This window comes from Mus musculus, chromosome 16, assembly GCF_000001635.26.
Source record: "Mus musculus strain C57BL/6J chromosome 16, GRCm38.p6 C57BL/6J".
Lineage (NCBI taxonomy): Eukaryota > Metazoa > Chordata > Mammalia > Rodentia > Muridae > Mus > Mus musculus.
In genome coordinates, this window is record NC_000082.6 from 13,987,006 (window position 1) to 14,005,913 (window position 18,908).

Below are 18,908 nucleotides of genomic sequence, written 5' to 3' on the forward strand. Positions count from 1 at the left end.
TGGGCTTCCAGTGTTGCACAACAGCAGTTTGTAGGTTCTCCCTACAAACAAAAGAGGGGACCCTCCAGGGCTGGGCTGTACTGGGAGGCTCCTCTGGAAATCGCGAGGCAGCTAAGCTAGGAGTCCAGCTGTACTGGACTAAGGAGTCCGAGATCCGGCAGCCGGAGGCAGCTTTTGCGAAGGACCGTCTTTCCTGCATCCCAGGAGGAGGAACGCTAGAGTGTTAGGATGCTTGAGGGCGCAGGAGCCAAGGGCAGCTTTGAAAGCCCCACATACAGAAATGGGGGAGTGTCTGTGTGCTCTTTCAGCCTTGAGGTTCAGAGCATAGCTGAAATTCCAGCATTGTCCCACCTCCTCTTGGGTCAGAGGAGAGATGAAAGAGCAGGCAAAGGGCAAGGTTAGCGCTGTGCAACCCCCCTCCCCCACTCTGTTAGCTCTTGACTCAATGATACGATTTGGTTTGGTTCAGCTCTTGAAAGCGGTTTTGAAGCAGACCTCTGTACTTACTGGCTCTCTCTTTGGTGTTTTGGTATCAACAAACATCTGTAAATGAATCCAAGACTTTTGCTTTCAATTTGTTGGACACAATACTTGAAACTCTGCAAACAGTGGAGGCTATCTGGAAAGTCTAAGGTCATTGATGTCCCTGACTCTAGGAGCTTCCAAATGTCCTCCACTCTGCCTCCTGTTCTGGTATGGCTTGCCCAGCAGACCTGGTATAGCCTGCAGCCCTCTTGCCTTCTAAGGAACCCTAAAGCTACCTGCTCTGACTGGGTCTCTAGGCTTAGTGCTCTTCCCCAGCAGCAGCCATTGAGCTACATGTACTTAAAGCATTGTCAATCAGCTCCTTTTCTACCTCACTTGGGAGAAAGTGTGAATGTGTGAATGTGTGTGAATGTGTGTGTGTGTGTGTGTGTGTGTGTGCACACTCGCGCACATGCCTTTGTGATTGTTTTCTCCATTCTTGTAACTATGGACTCAAGCTATATTGTGTTTCTATTTCAAGTTCAAATGTCTTCGTTCCTGCTATAATGGGTGTTCTGATGCTTCCAACCTCTTTCTTTCTTACATTTTCTTTCTCCTTTTAGACCTAGGTCCTTTCTCCTGCTTCATCCTTCCTAAATCCTTTAGCTTTGGCACTTTGAGGTAACCTAGAGGTTGCAGGTCTGTGGTTTATACGCTCTAAATAATACCACCCATGGCTGCCTTGTATTGTTAGATTGCCATGTTCTGAAAGCTTCAGAAACATCTCTTATTTATCCCTGGTACAACCTTGTGTGGCACTGTAGTGCTTTTTACATATATGAGAAGGCGGGGGCTTGCTAGGTAACTCAAATGGAAATGATGGAACCAGGATTCAGACCCAGATGAGTTGGACTCCATACATTTCTCATGAAGGTTAACTGCTTCCTGGGTCTGTTTCAAAGATGGTTGGTAATTTTATAATCAGATAGTAGCCATGTTGATCCCTGAAGTCCACAGTGCTTGATAGACAGTTGGGTCCCCATAGAGTAGAAGCCACGTAGAGTCAAGGAACCCCTGGTTTGACTAGGGCTCTGGTCTTTGGCTGACAATGTGACAAGATGTGTTTCTGTTCTCTACATTTGCTCTCTGAAAATGGGGATAGTAATATTGTATACCATGTGGCTTTCTATCATGAATATCAAATAAGATGGTGTGTGCAAAGCTCAGGTAAATTCTCAGGACATGGCTGTTTCAGGAGTTCCTCTATTTAGACATTCAAACTTAGACATTCAACTGCATAAAGCAAGCCTATGAGTTAAAACTGCAATATTGGGCATAGCTCTGTGAGTTCTAGGCCAGCCAGGGCTACAAAGTCAGACCCTGTCTCAAAACAAAAACCCAAAGCAAACTAAAATATTGAGCACTTCCCTAAAGCATTCTCTCCTCTCTCTCTTCCCATCTTTCTCTGCCAGCCTCTCCCCATCCCACACATAAACAAGGTCTCATACAATCCAGACTGGCCTCAAACTCTCTATAGCCAAGGATGGCCTTGAATTTTTCTGCCTGTCCTCCCAAGCACTGAGACTCAGGTGTGTGCCAACACACCCAGTTCCTTCTCATTTTCCTGCTTTTTTGGGGGGTCCAAATTTGAGCACATATTGAAAACTGAGGTAAGAATTCACTTTAAACCACATTAAGTCCCTGAAAATTTTGTACTTCTGAGTCCTGACTGTAGAGGCCCTGATCTTTTTGCCCCAAACCACCATGATTGAGACTTGCTTCTTGTTTCAGTGCCAGATCAGTTTCTTATGTGCCTTGGCACAGATCTCCAAACCAACCCCCAGCTCTTTAAGCTATTCACATTTGAAATCCCAAAGCAGGAATCCAGGGACCCACTTTAGATACTTGACTCTGGCAAGTTTTGGCATTTTAATTCCTGTCTCTAATCAAGCATTTTGGGATTTTTGTTTATATGTAAACATCCTCTCAATTCACAAGGGATTCATAGAGCTATCCAACAGGTCTGAGCCTCTATTCATTTATTAATTAAGTCTAGAAATTAGTAATACTGGGGCTATGGCCAAATACCTGCCCAGGCAGTACTGTGACACCAGACATGCTGAAGAAGGAAAGAACCCATTAAAAAGGTTCTACTTCACTTCTGCATGTATTTAAAGATTTTTCTCAAGAGCGCAAGAGGGAAAAGATGGCAGACTTGTTTGATTTTTAGCTGAGAGTGTATTAACGGCTTCCTTTCAATTCAGCTAGAGTATTTAGAGTAGAATATTTATGTCCTCTGACTTATTTATAGATAGGGTCTTATGTAAGGCTGGCCTCCAACCTGCTATATAGCCAAAGATGGCCTTGTAATGTTTTTACATGTGTGTGTGTATACATACTATGTAACACATGTAGAGGTCAGAGGAAAATTTTTAGAAGTCAGTTCTCTCCTTCCATCAATCAAACTCAGGTCATCAGGCTTGGTACCAAGTGTTCTTGTTGGCTAAACCATCAAATTAGCTCTTGACCTTGAATTTCTGATCTTCTTGACTCTACATCTAAGTTTATGGGTATGCACCACCATCCTGGGTTTGCAATGCTGGGACTCAAACTTGGGGTTTTGTGTATGCCAGGCAAAGTGCTCTGCTAACTGAGCTATATCCATCTCTCAACTACAGCATTTATTTAACCTACTAGCATTCTTATTTGTGGCATTGTGCTACTGAACATAAGCACATGAATGCTGCACAAGCACTCTTATCACTAAGCCACATTTTAAAGTCATCTAGGCCTTGAACCTACACTATAGTCCAGGTAGGACTTGAACTTGGAACCCTCTTAGGCCTGTACCACCTGCTACTACATCAGTTCAAATTTTTAGATGAGCAGATGTGATGTACAATAGTTACAGTAGGAAAGAACAGGAGTGGGGTGTGGAGGAACAGACCTGACATGAAAGTACTGAGCCAAAGAGGCAAGGGGGTCTGGAGTTGAAGGTCATCCCTGGCTACAAAGAGAGTTTGAGGCTAGCACATGAGGTCCCATCTCAAAATCAAATAACTAAAAAGGAAAGAAAAATTAAAGAATAGGAGTTTGAAGTCAGGCGAAATAAGTTTAAACTAGCCCTTGCCCTTTCCAGCTTTGTTACCATGGGTGTATAGTTGAACTATGTTACTGGTTGCTTTTTCTGTGAAATGGGAATAAGTGGAACTAGTCATCTCTCTAGTTCCATTTATTCCCATTTCACAGAAATGAGTTAAGAGCACTTGACTCAAGTTCAGTTCCCAGTACCAATGAGGGTGCTGGGAACTGAACAGAGTGTAAGCAGAGAGACACCCTTAGTGCCCTGTCTCCTGTGCCCGTTTTCATTTCTAGGGATTCATTTCTAAGGCCTCATGAATGCTAGGAAACCATCTAGTATCTTCTCACTTAAAACAGATTCTTTTTTTTTTTTTTTTAAAGATTTATTTATTTATATGTAAGTACACTGTAGCTGTCTTCAGACACTCCAGAAGAGGGAGTCAGATCTTGTTACGGATGGTTGTGAGCCACCATGTGGTTGCTGGGATTTGAACTCCGGACCTTCGGAACAGCAGCCTGGAAGAGCAGTCAGGTGCTCTTACCCACTGAGCCATCTCACCAGCCCTTAAAACAGATTCTTAAAAATTGCTTCTATTAATCCTTTTCTTCTTCAACCTTTACCAGGTAACCCATGTTGGCCTCAAAGTTGAGCTCCTGGTTTTTCTACTTCACCTCCCATTTTCCTGTAAGCAATTGGGATGTTTTTGTAATAACTCAATTGGAAAATGCATAGTGACATTTCACTGTGGCAAGATCTATAAAAGTATTGCTTTCAACTGACTGTAATTAATTAAGGGAGACACAAAGACAAGGTGCCTTTTGAGAAAGCTCAGGGCTTTTGAAGATCACAGTGGTCTGTTGTTGGGGCTTTGTCTTAGCTGATCTGAATGTCTTAAAGGATGTTCAAGAAATGGGGTAGGGGATATGAGGGGAAGATGGCCTAGAATGTGGGTTGGAAGAGGGGGTTGCCAAGAGCATCCAAGGTAGGAAGGGCTTCAGTAAAGCAGCCAGCCCAGGCAGCAATCTTCCCAGATGCTCCTGGAAGATGACCATTATTTACAAGTCTATGGATGTGAAATGACCAGCAAGCAGATCATTAACTGACCAGTATCCATGGTTAATAAACAGTACGGAGCTTGAAGCAGTGTGACTTGCTGCCTATTTGTGAACCCTCTGTTGAGGGGAAGGTTTCTGCATCCTTGTCCTTGATTTGACTGATTTCCTTTGACTTTTTGATTAGGGAGGATAATTGTATTATTTCTGACTTTACTTTAACATTATTATGTCCTCCTAATTATGAAAATAATATACTTAGTTTTTGTTGTTTAGAGACAGGATCTCATGTATCCCAATATGGTGGTTTGAATAGGTTTGGTTCCCATAGATTCATGTGTTTCAATGCTTGGCCATAGGTAGTGGCACTACTAAGCGGTGTGGCCTTATTAGAGGAAATGTGGCCTTGTTGGAGGAAGTGCATCACTGTGTAGGAGAGCTTTGAGGTCTCCTATGCTCAGGTTCCACCCAGTGTGGATGATGGTCTTCTTCTGGTTAACTGTGGATCAATATGTAGAGCTCTTGCCTCTTCCAGCACCATGTCTACCTGCACACTGCCATGCTTCCCACCATGATGATAGTGGACTAAACTGAAACTGTAAGCCAGTTACATTAAATGATTGTCTTTATAAAAGTTGCCTTGGTCATGTCTCTTCACAGCAATGAAACAGTACCTAAGACACCCAGGCTGTCTTCCGTTCACCATATAGCCAAGGATAACCTTGAACTCTTCATCCTCCTACCTCCACCATGAGAGTGCTGGGATGGCAGACAAGTGTCATCACTCTTGGCAATGTTTTAAGAGATATCCATACAGTACTGAACAAGGCAAAGGCCCTCCTCTGTGGAGGGTTTATTTAGGGGACATCAGGACATTAGGAATGAGGGTATCAGATTAATATCTAAGCAGTGTTCTAATCATAATAGATATTTCCTGAGCATTTTTAAGGAGGAATACTGCTTATCTGGTCATCAGGGAATAACTGTTTGAAGAATATGTGACATTTTAACATGTAAATAAGAAGGAATCCAAGCTCTAGATGTAAAGACTTTTGGAGTATTCGAGGAAGAGGCAGGTGGCTAAGGCAGCTGGAACCCAGTGAGTCAGGGCAGGGCGGTTGATTAGTCAGGAAGGAGGCCGGCCAGATATGATCTGTAGCTATGGTTTTAAGAAAAGTCTGAAGCTTATTACCATGGTAAGGCATGCAGCTGGGCCACGCTTTTCCATATATTCTTTGCATTTATTTATCCTCTGTGAGGAGGGCGTGTAAAGGTCAGAGGAGAGGAATCTTCTCTCCCCCCACGGTGTGGGTCCTGGGGTGGTCAGTCATGGCAACAAGCCCCTTTACCCACTGAGTCATCTTGCAAGCAAGGGACAAACTGAGGCTGGCTTTTGTTTGAAATGGCCTCACTGGCTGTCAGGGGAGAAGAGAACCAGACAAGGACAGCTGTGACCACACAGCGGTGCGGTGTGTGAGCAGCACTGCAACGTTCTTAATAGCATCCGTTCTGAGCAAATGGGGAGTGCTCTTGAGCATGAAGCGTTGACTAGGGATAGAGACAGTGTGGCTGGCCTCTAGGGGGTAGATTCTTGACTGGTAGGCAGCAAACTGAAGTTACAGCTACTATAGAAGCAGGGATATGGAATTACGAAGATGCTGATATTAAAGAATTTGTTTTGTTTCGTTTTTATGGCAGGCTTCAAACTCTTAGTGATCCTTTTGCCTTAGCTTCCTGACTATCAAATTTACAAGCATGTGCCATCATCCTTGTATCTGATGGGTCATATTTTATGGTTTCTTTTTGTGTGTTAAGTGAAGGAGGAAAGTCTACAGTGTTTACTCTTGGTATCTGTGTTTCCCTGTGTAGCCCAGGCTATCATGGAACTCACTCTGTAGACCAGGCTGGCCTTGAACTCAGAAGTTTATCTGCCTTTGCCTCCTGGGTGCTGGGATTAAAAGTATGTGCCACTGTGCCTGACTCTTGGTGTCTGAATGGCTATTAAATGCTTGTTAATAAAAAACAGTCCCTGGAGCTCAGCTGTGAACTCAAAATCTTTCATTTATCATGGGAATCTATGATATAGGCAGGTTGTAATTCCCATTTTATGATTGGGGAAAATGAGGTGTAGGGAAATTAAATAAGTTGGTGGAGGTCTTTTTTCTTAAAAATTTTATTTATTTGAGATTATGTAGGTCTGACTGTCTTGAAACTCAGGCTGGCTTTGAACTCACAGAGATCTGCCTGCCTCTGCCTTCCAAGTGCTGGGATTAAAGGCATGTGTCACTATACCCGGCCTGATGAAGATCAGTAACTGGCTGAGCCTAACCAGATTGTAGGCCTTTCTAACTGGAAATGTTTTTTTCCAGAGAGGTCTGTTACTTCCTGGCCCAGTGCAGAGGATGCAGAGATGGGAAATAAAGCAAGCCATAGCCTGGAACCTCAAAAAGTATACAGTTATGGGGAGAAGGGATTCAGTTACAAGAACGCCACAACAGTGTCTGTGGAATAGACCAGTACTTTCTGTCAGCAAGAGCAGGAGATGAGAAGAGACTGGTGCTCCTAGGGGACAATAGGCCAACAGCAAAGAAGAGTGTTTGCACTGGGCCTGTGAACTAAGCTGTTTCTAAAAGTAAAGAGAGGTAAGGAGAGCATTTCAGGTTAACTGCCAACTTGAAGAGAGGGCATCTTAGGTAAGCCATCAGCTCAAGGCAGGGAGGAGGCAATTTCAAAGGCCAGAGTCCATGCACTGGCTTTGGGTTTTGCTTTGATTTTTTTCTAGTTTCTTTCTTCTTGGCTTAATGAAATATGCTTCCATTGGTATATGTGTTATGGGACTGTGGATTCATGTGGTCCCTTATCCCAGTCATCTGTTTCCTTCATGCACACGTGGTCTGGAAGCTAACACAGGCAGAGGCTCTCATGTCAGTCATGTTTCCTGCATGCACATGTGGTCTGGAAGCTAACACAAGCACGGGCTCTTCTGGAATAGCCTTTCAGAACTCTGCTTATGAGCACCCCTGAAGAGGCTAGCTACACTGTCCTCTCATTCCCTCACCATTTACCTGCTGGACAGGATGAATGCCTACTGTGTGCTAGCTTCAGAGGCACAGAGTAGATAAGGGCCATGCCTACTGTGTGCTAGCTTTGGAGGCACAGAGTACAGAAGGTAAAGCCTACTGTGTGCTAGCTTCAGAGGCACAGAGTAGAAAAAGGCCATGCCTACTGTGTGCTAGCTTCAGAGTGGACAGTGTCTAGGGAATGACAACAAGGTTGACTGCTAGCACACATGCACATATCCACAAGCTTGTACACACACACACATACATTTATTTTGAAAAATGACTGCTAGTTTGGTGGAGCTGAATGCCCACATTATCCAGCACTTAGACCCTTCTCATTCAATCAGTAGGCACTGAATTGGGAGACTGTTAATTCATGAGGCTGAGATGAAATGATTTCATTGTGGTTTTTTTTTGTTTGTTTGGTTTTTTTTTTGTAAACCTTTAAAATCATGAAACTGCGAAGGGAAGACAGTCTTGATTAGTCTGCATTGGCTGCCCATCTCCTTGACACAGTTTATTCCCAAGGCTATGCTTTTCTGCAGGAAGGGAGATTTTAAGATTACAAAATATAAAACTGAAGTGGCACTGTTATTGGGAACCAGTAACAATGGCAGCATGACTGTGGGTAGAGGTTGGGGTAGGTTTCTACAGGTAGCAGATTCCCAATTCTTAGATGCTACCCCGGAGTGTTTTTAGAATTTCACAAATACACAGAGACAGAGGGTGTGGGGGGAGAGAGGGTGAGAGGGGGGAAGAGATCGAGGGAGGCAGAGAGACAGGCAGACAGACAGGTGTGGGATGGGAGCGTGTGTGTGTGTGTGTGTGTGTGTGTGTGTCTGTGTGCGTGCACACACACACACCGGAAGATGGGGGAGCCACATTTAGCAAGCTGGTCCAAGCTGGTCCATGGCTTCTTGGCCTTTTGGCTAACATCAAGTACAACATACTGGTCCATTCAACAGGCATTTGGATTCATGCAGGGAACTGAGACATGCTGGTAGAATTGTGGCATGTTGCAGTCCTTTTGGAATGTAGTCAGATAATAGCTCAACATTCAAAATACTCATATAAGGGCTGCAGAAGTAGCAGTAAAGCATCTGCCATCCATGCACGGGACAAGCTGGATGCATCAGTCAGTTCCTGTAATCGTAACGCTGGGGAGATGGAGATGGGAGGATTCCTTCAAGTTCCAGATTTAGTGAGAAAACCTGTCTCAAAATATTAGATGGAGGGTAATAGGGAAGGCATGTGATATTTGCCTGTGGTTGCTGTAACCTTGTGCACATTCCCTTGCTCCTACAAAGACATAAGTATGTGCATATACATCACACACACACACACACACACTCACACACACACACACACACACACCCCTCATAGGTTTTGACTCAGCAACCTTACTGATGTTAATTTTTATTAAATACTGAGACATTTATATGTTCTGGAGAGAAACATAAAGAGTCTGTCCACAGGAAATAGAAACCTTAGTATACAGAAACCCTTCACTGGACACAAAGTGAAGGTATCTAGGAGTTATTGTTTATCCACTATGGAATGCTACACAGCTGTTAGCAAGGATAAGTTGTCTCCCAGGTTATTTCTGAGTGACAGGTGAGATCTAGACAGTGTCTGTGATAGGAGCTCATGCTTGTGAGATAGAATTCATGCTCCTTCTTCAGTTTATTTTTGCTTCCCTTTCTCACTGTCTCTGCATATACAGTATCTATATGCCCGTGTTTGCATTATAATTTTATTAATATGGAGAAAAATCTATTAATCAGCTTTGCACTATGACAACAAAACACCTGAAGCAGGAAGCTTGTATAGGGAAAAGCTGTATTTAGCGCTTTCTTTGGAGATTCAAAGGCTAAAATCAGTTGGCTCTATTAGTTTGGTTTCTGGTGGGGTCAGCAGGAGTGTGTGTGTGTGTGTGTGTGTGTGTGTGTGTGAGAGAGAGAGAGAGACAGAGAGAGAGACAGAGAGAGAGAGAAAGAGAGAGAGAGAGAGAGAGAGAGAGAGACCTAGTTAGGGTTTACATTGCTGTGAAGAGATATTGTGACCAAGGCAACTCTTATAAGGACAACATTTAATTGGGGCTGGCTTACAGGTTCAGAGGATCAGTTCATTATCATCAAGGCAGGAGAATGGTAGCATCCAGGCAGGCATGGCACAGGAGGAGCTGAGAGTTCTATATCTTGTTCCAAAGGCAAACAGGACAAGACTGGCTCCCACATGGTTAGAAGGAAGGTCTCAAAGCCCACCCTCCACAGTGACAAACTTCTTCCAACAAGGCCACAATTCCTAATAATGGCACACCCTAGACCAAGCATATTCAAACCACCACAGTGTGCATTTATGTGTATAAAATATATATCATATCAGATATAGTGTAACCCAATCTCTTGAAGACTTCCTGCTAGGCCCCACCTCCAGAAGGTCTTTTGTTCACCACAGGACTTTTCAATATTGCCATGTGGAGAGCAAGCCCTTAGTCGCCCTGGGCCTGTGAAGAGACAATGGTCATCTTCCAATCATAGCAACATGGAAGAGTGAAGACTTCTCTCAGCTGGATGCCAGGGGATTAGTTGAGAGGGATGCAGTGGGCAGAAAAATGAGGATATAGTGGGGAGCCAGTAAGATCAAGAGTTTCACTGGGAAAATACACATAAAATCTTAATTGTGTATGTATGATAAACTGTTTGTAGGCTGGGAGAGGGACTGTCACTTCAGAAATGTTCAAACCATGGGTAAGTATATATGTATGTGAGTGTGTGTGCTGATGTGGGTCTCAGATTGAGAAAATTTAGTGGTATCTGACAGAATCCTTCTTATCCCAACTCTACAAGTATTATTTGAGTTTTTTTAATTATACATGAAAATCAGTTTTTCAGACAAGGTCTCACTTGCTACCCTGACTGACCTGAAACTCTCTTATGTAGCCCAGATTGGCCTTGAACTCACTAAGATCCACCTGTCTCTGCTTTCCAAGTGCTGGGACTAAAGAAATGAACTACCATGCCCCCATACTACCTTACCTTTTGATGCAGCCTCCTTCTTTCACCAGTTTGGTAGACTAGCTGGTTAATGAGCCCCAAGGACCATCCTCCTGTCTGTACTTTCACAGCTCTGAGACTACAACTCTATGCTTTTTTGTGTGGGAGACAGACAAATCTAGGTCTTCATGTTTGAGCAGTAAGTGGCTTACTGTCTGAGACATTGCCACCACTTCTGGAATCTGCTATAAAGACAGCCTCCATCCATAAAGGCTCTTTCCTCATGAGCTCATAATTTTTCACAAAGACACACTTCCTTATTCCCTCATGGTGGGGTTTAGGTTCAGTGTCTGAGTTTCAGAGGTTCATGAACAGTCTGTAATGGGCTCCTTGGCAAAGGCAGGAATGAACACAAGTGAAAGCTGGAGATGTGACCATGTTTCTCTCCAGGGGTGAAATACTTTCAGCTCTTAAGAGGAACTGCCATTCTGACAAGGAGCAAAGATGCTGGGATGATTTCCATTTGGTTCTTATCATTCCCAGATCTCCAGGGTGAGGTAGAATGTCCAGATTTACAGGTCTGTGTAAATCTGGAGACCCAATATCCATTGAGGTTAGACCCATCTGTCTCCAGCCTCTTTGGATAGACACTATGAAGGTGTCAGTGGAGCTCTTCCTGGTGGTTACAACGAATGAAAACTTGTCCTGCAGAGCTGTCTGCTGGGCCTCAGCAGCTGGGGTAGGTGCCAGGGGTTGAGCAGCCCAACTCCCTGGGGATCAGGTCTGCCTTCATTATTTCCCAGAAGCTCACCGGATGGGAGACTAGACTAGTTCAGTCATCTCTACTGACATAGCTCTTTTAATAAATGGAGGTATGTTTCACAAAGTTAGCTATGACCTTGTGTCCTGATTATTCTGTTGCTTTGATAAACTACATGTCAGAGCAACTCAAGGCAGTTTGAGAGTCCAGTCCATTATGGCAAGGACGTCAAGGCGGCAGGTGTTTGAGTGGAAGCTGCTTGTGCTGTATGAGGTCAGAGAGCAGAGAAATGTGGATGCTGGTGCTCGCCTCACTCCTTTCTTTTGATTCGGTCCAGGACTCCAGCTCAGGGAATGGACCTGCTCATAAGTAGATGTAAGAGCCAAAGTTAACCAGGAAGTTCCACTTGCCCAGGGACAGGATAATTTCCGGGAACACTACAGCAGGTGTGCTTGATCCCGTGTAGGTGGGAGGGACATAGGCAGGAAATACATCAGGATGTGTGCTTGTCCCTGATTGAGCCTGATGGGAAATGCACTGACTTATGGATTCTGCTGTTTTAAGCCCCTACAAAACATAACCGTATCCACTCCCTGGGACCCCAGGGTGGACCTGACCAGGGTCTATCCTAGTCGGTATTTAATTAATTAAAGCCTTGCTTCAGATTTGGCTCAAAATTGTGGAACTAGTTTTTCTCTTGAGAATCTCAGTATTAACCACAATTGAGGCAGATTTTCCTTCCCATATCTGTTTATCTAATCCACATAGTGCCTCACAGGCTTGCTCCGAGGCTAGTTTCCTACATGATTTTAGTCCAGGTCAAGTTAAAAGTAGTAACTGGCACAATTCTTTTCAAATTTGCTTTTTTTTCCCCCTTTTTTCTTTTGAGACAGGGTCTCAGGCTGCCTGGGAACTTGATAGGTGACTGAAGTCAGCCTTGCATATATGATCCTGTTTCTACTTTCTGGCATTGAGATTAAAGCACACTCTCACATGTGGTTTATAAGGTGCTGGAAATGGGCTCCAGGCTTTGGCCCAGCTACGAACCACCCCAACTGAGCTAGAGCCCCAGACCTTTTCCTAATGTATCACCACTTAGTGCATTCATAGAGTGGGGCAAACATTAGCTGCCTCATTCTGACACATTTGTTCAACCCTAAAGAAAACTGCTGGGATTACAGGAAAGAGATCTTCTCTATCCTATTGCTAGGTTCATGACTGACAGCCCAACAACAAGTGATGATAACAAGAGAAAAGGTTAAGAATTTATCCATATGGGTTGAATATCCCTTATCTGGAACATCTGGAACCAGAAGTATTTTGAATGCTGATTTTGAAATATTTGCATATATTTGCATATGCACAATGAGATGTCCTGGTGATGGGGCCCAAGCCTAAACACTAAATTCAATGTTTCAGATCTTCCATATACATACAGACAAATCATTTACTACCATATTTTTAGTGTATTTCTGTATCGATTAGGACTTGTTACTCCATCCACACTTGGTATGGAATTTTCAACTTGAATTGGTGCTGAAAAGGTTTCAGGCTAGGAATGTAGTTCAAGAGTAGACTGCTGACCCAGTATACATAATGCCCAGGTCTCCATCCCTTGCACTATAGGAGGAAAAAAAAAAGGATGATTTCAACCATTTATACGCTGGGATATGGTGTCTTATACCTATAATTCCAGTACTTTGAAGGCTGACACAGGAAGATTACTGTGAGTTTAAGGACCATGTCACCGTAAAATATTCCAGGTGTTTAAGCATTTAAGACTTTTGAGCTCTCTTGGGACCGTGTGGTGAAGTGTCATAGGAGTATGTGGAGGTCAGAAGTCGAGCCCAGCTGTTATTCCTCAGACACTGCCCACCTTGTTTTTGTTCATGTGTCAGGGTCCCTCACTGACGTAGACTGGCTGGCTAACTAGTCAACCCCAGGGACCCGCCTTTCTTGGCTTCCCAATACTGGAATTACACGTCGCTGACTTTTTTCATGGCTTCAAAGAATCAAAATCAGGTTCTTGTGCTTCTGCAGCAAGCATTTTATTGATTGAGCCCTCCCCAATTCCCTGTGTGACATTTCTGTCCTTTGGGTGTAGGACAGGACACCTGTCACTCAGTCTTCAGGGTATAAAAGCATGAGGAGGTCCAAGTACCCTCCCTATTTCTGCCATTTCCTCGAATGCCATGGCGCCCTATGTTCCCACTTCAGGCTAACATGTTCTAAGCCTCGCTGTGCCTCTTCCCCAGGTCATTAGTGCCCACTGTGCTCTTTTCCCTTCGGATGCATATTTTTATATAAATAGAATTCATCCAACATGTGATCTTTTGTGCCTGGCTCATTTCTTCACATCATCTTTTCAAGGATCCCCTGAGTTCTAGCATTTCAAACCTTGCTGCTAAATGTTGCACTTACAGGAGGCTACATTCTGTGTATACACCCATCTGTAGATGGGTAACAAAAACTAGTCCTCACTCCATCACTGGGCTCCACCCCACAGCCATAAAAACCTGAGTTTAGGATGCAGATACTCCAGTCTAATAATATTCCTATCTCCTTTCTTCATCTCCATCCCTCTGTCTTTAACTGCCAATGTCTCAGTGTTTTGTACACGTGTGTGTACACACATATGTATGTGTACAGGCACATGCTTGAGTATGTGTGCATACACACACACACACACACACACACACACACACACACACACCACTGGCCACCAAAACTGTTGCATGTGCTCAGAGTCAAGCCAAGGTAAACACGATTAGGAACTTCTAGAAGCAAGAGAAAACTTCCCTACAGAATGACTTTGGTTTCCCTCCAAGTTTTCCAGCCTAGAAAATTCACTGCTTTCAACAAATTGAAGCAAAGGGGAAATTGTCACTTTCACTTACAGCCAAAAATATTTCAGGTGGCTGACTTGTAGTACCCTGTACATACGAGCCCTGGCTGGGGCCCCTAGTCAGCCCAGCCAGTTGCCTCAAAGCTATCTCTGCAACAGGATCAGTTCCCAGGGACAAAATCATGTCTCTGTATGGTCACCTCCTAGCACCCTGGGTGTTAAACGACATCTCAGCAAGTGTGTGTAAGAATGGCACAGGTCATCTGTGGAGGTCACAGGAGAGTTTGCAGAGATGGTTCTCTCCTTCCACATGTGGGTCCTGGGCGTTGATCTCAGGTTGTAAGGCTAGCTATCACAGGCATATGCGAGTTCTGGGGATAGAACACAGGTCCTCATGCAAGTGCTTTCCCAGGATAGGCCAGCTTCCAGCCTCATTTCTTTTTCTTTTCTTTCTTTTTTCCAAATTGAAATTAGCATTTCTTTGATGAAGTGGAGGAGAAAGAGGAGGGAGAAGAGGAGGAGTAGGAAGAGGAGGAGGAGGAGGAGGAGGAGGAGGAGGAGGAAGAGGAGGAAGAGGAGGAGGAAGAGGAGGAAGAGGAGGAGGAAGAGGAGGAGGAGGAGGAGGAGAAGGAGGAGGAAGAAGAGGAGGAGTAGGAAGAGGAGGAAGAATAGGAAGAGGAGGAGGAAGAGGAAAACGAGGAGGAAGAGGAGAAGGAGGAGGAAGAGAAGGAGGAGGAAGAGGAAAAGGAGGAAGGGGAGGAGGAAGAAAAGGTACCAATGGCCGATCCTGCTAGTATTCTGATATATTAGGTGCTCCTAAGCATTTAGAGGTCCTTTATCTTCTCCAGTGGCACCTTATGCATATTCTCCACGTTAATTCTCAGTTGCTTCTATTACTGCTATCAGGCATAGAACTTAAACAGGGATGCTGAGGTACACTTATCCGTACAGGGTTGCCATCTCTGGCTGCACTTTGGAGTCCCCCAAGTTGAATTTAATACAGTCCTCTATTTTCCTTTCAGAGTGGACTAGAGGCCTGCAGTTTAGAGGGAAGACAATATTCCCAAGGTCTGGGCAGTAACAGAAGTCAGTCTGAATGTGTGTGTGTGTGTGTGTGTGTTGAAAGAACCAAAAAGCAAGGCTAGGATGTAGCTCACTACGTTTGCCTAGCACACACAAAGCCCTGTGTTCTATGCTTCGCACTGTATAAACCAGGCATGATGGTATGTGCCTATAATCTGCCTGAGAGACAGGCAGAAGGTCAGAATCCAAGACCATCCTCCACTACATATGCATTTGAGGCTAGCCTGGGCTATGTAAGACTCAGTCTTTAAAGAAAACAATCAATCAATCAATCAATCAATCAAACAAACAAAAAACTAACTTGAATTAAAAAAAAGTCCCAGGGCTGAAGAGATGGTTCAGCAGTTGAGAACACTGGCTACTCTTCCAGAGAACCAGGGTTCAATTCCTAGCACCCAGATGACAGCTCACAACTGTCTGCAACTCCAGTTTCAACCAATCTGATCTCTTCACACAGATATTCATGCAGGCAAAACACCATCGCACATAAACTAAATAAATTGTTATAAGAAAGAAAGCAAGAAAGAAAAAGTCCATTTTTCAATCTAATCACAGCGTGAAACCCTCAGGAAACATCTGATCCAGATGTCTACCCACTGTTCCATGGGATACCATGATTAAAAGGACCGGAAGGACCCCAAACGACCATGTAGTCAGGAACCCAGGACCATGTGGTTTATGGGGATGTAGGGATGGATGTTCCCAGAGGGACTGGCCTCCTGCAAGACACGACAGAATCTGCATGTGGGCCAGAATAATTTGTATGCTGTTACCTCTTCCCCATCGGCAGCTGTGACCTCCAGACAGTGTTTTCCACAGACACACAAGCTCCAGGGAAGCACACACCTTTCCTAAATCATTTATGTGCATTCCGGAGAAGCCAGGGACTTAGTAACATCTTAGGCTCGCTTCAATTAGCTCTGCAGCGCCAGGCATGGTGGCGCACGCCTTTAATCCCAGCGCTTGGGAGGCAGAGCCAGGCAAATTTCTGAGTTCGAGGCTAACCTGGTCTACAGAGTGAGTTCTAGGACAGCCATAGCTACACAGAGAAACCCTGTCTCGAAAACAAACAAACAAAAAACAAACAAACACCCCAAAAAAACCCAACTAACTCTGCAGCAGGGGACGACCTTGAACCTCTAATCCTTCCACAGGTGTGTACTGCCTGTCTTTGCAGTGCTGGGTCTGGAACCCAGACCTTTGTACTAGTTAGGAACACTATTAAGTAAGTCACATCTCCAGACCCAAGAGTGATTTCATACAAAACCTGGTCCGGTGAGCAGTGATCCTTGAAACCCTGGAGTCTAAAGGGTGCAGAAAGGTAACTGAAACCCCAGATATTCTCACTTGCTCCTTAGTGCCTGGTGCTTTATTCGCTTTGTAAAAACCTCAAATAGATGTGAAGTTTGATGTGAACTGAGACAAAATTCACCCCATACTTTCTGTTACCAAATTTAGCTGTTCCACAAACTAAAAATGTCCACTGTGGGCACGTATTTTCAGCTCAGGGTCACAGCTTTGACAGCCTGCCTGGCTGGCAGGTCAGATAATCCTTGTGTTAACACAGGTGCTGGCACATCATAGGAATTCTCACATACCTGATGATTGCATAGAGATATTTGATTCCTAAGCAACCATGAAAATTCATGTGTCAGTTCCTAAAGAGGTCGGGTTACTGGGCATTAACAAGTTTCTAAAAATGTCTAACCCTCCGTGTGCTTCTGCTTACCGGCCTGGTACATGCTGATCTAAAGGTACCACAGAGAAGCCTATCAGAGGCAGAGTTTAAACAGAATTTCCCGGTAGCAATTTGCCTTTTTCTGAGGCAGTGTTTTGTAAATCTTTTTCTGAAGAGTCACAGTTGTTAATAAGTTTCTAAGAAAAAGAGGCGGAGAGTGTAGTCAATGAATTTGCAAATGACTGTATAAACACACAAGGAGGGCGTTTCTTGGCTGTTTCACAGCTCTGCAGTGTTGGCCCTAGCATGTGGTAGGCAAGCACACCATGCCTGAGCTGCAGCTGTGCCAGAGCTGCAGCTGTGCCTGAGCTGCAGCTGTGCCTGAGCTGCAGCTGTGCCTGAGCTGCAGCGCTACCTAGCTGCTGCAGACTGGAACTCTTTGAGTGCATAGAGCCTGTGTATTGAGGCAAAGCTGACCTCAGCTCTGCTCTAGCTGCTGTTGACTTTGCATTAGATAAATGACTGAACATGACTTTGAACTTCTGATCTTTCTGCCTCTAACTGAATGCTGGGATTACAGGTGTGTGCCCCAGGCCTGCTTTGTTGGTTTTTGTTTTTTTGTTTTCTCTTTTGTTTTGAGTGATTGTGCAAATTGTCCATGTCCCTTTATTTCTGGCCCTCCTGTTCCTACCTCCTAAGTTGGGAGATTATGAAGTCGATATCTATTTTTTTTTTTTGGTTTCAATGTTGAAGATAGAATTCAGAGTTTTTAATATTCACCAATTGAGCTATATCCTAGTCCTGGGACCAACATTTTACAAATGGAACAAAGATCACCATGTCCAAAGAGCTTGCCTCTGAGGTACTGAGGGGCAGAGTCCAGAGTGCTCTTCTTCATTCTCCACCCCATGGCAACCTTTGTGCCTCTCCTCTCTCCACACTCTCCTACAGCATGGCTCTCCTCTTTCTCTTCTCCCAGTCTCAAGCCCGAGAAACCCTAAAATCCCACCTCTGTCTGTCCTCCCCAACTACTAGGTGCTGACACCTTAATTTACCAAACAGAACCAACTCAGGCAGGGTTCTAGAAGCTATGTGCAGACCCTCTTGTGCAAATAGTTTTGGGGAGAACATAATTTGCATTTGTAATACAAGCAGCTACAAAGGACATTGGTGGAGGTGCAGCTTCAGTGGCAGTTGAAGGCCCAGGACTAAAGGGGTCATGCAAGGAAGTTGAGACTTGGCACTGTGAAGAAAGCCTATGAGAGGCTATTGGTGAAAGTGCAGCCTAGTGGCAGCAGAGACCCCAGCATATTGTAGATACCAGTACCACGGAATGACTACCAAGAACAGCAGCAGCAGAGGAGGAGAGTCAGCCAGAGCCTAGAGTGCTACAGAGGGCAGAGCTGGCGAAGTGCCCCAAGCCCTTTGGAGGATCTCAGAAGATCACGTGTGGATCCCAGACACTGGAACAAGAAGCTGTGAAGTTAAAGTTGCCTTGGAGACTCTCAGATGTTAGCGATGCCAGAGCTGTGGAATACCTGCCAAGGAAAGCTGCTAACAGGAAGTTGAACATGCCCAAGATCAAGAAGTGTCTTGCTGTCATTGTAGCTGGAAGGAGTTGGACATCAGACATGGAAATGCAGAGTTGGAGTTTGTCCATCTGGTTTTCAGTCTTGCTTTGGCCCAGTATTTCCTTACTATGACATTTTAGAATGTATATTCTGTGCCTTGATATGTTGAAAGTATGCGATCTGCTTTTTGATTTTGATTTTATATGTATTACAGTTAAGAGATCACATGAGTCTCAGAAGAGACTTCTAACTTTGGACTTTTAAACATTATTGAGACTGTGATAGACTATGTAGACTTTTGAAGTTGGACTAAA

At 44.3% G+C, this 18,908-nt stretch overlaps 1 protein-coding gene across 2 annotated transcripts in view; it reads left to right on the top strand.

The window, feature by feature from the left end:
- Bmerb1 (bMERB domain containing 1) overlaps positions 1–18,908 on the top strand; it is a 118,441-nt gene that overhangs the window by 394 nt on the left and 99,139 nt on the right. The gene's annotated exons all lie outside the window — the stretch shown is intronic.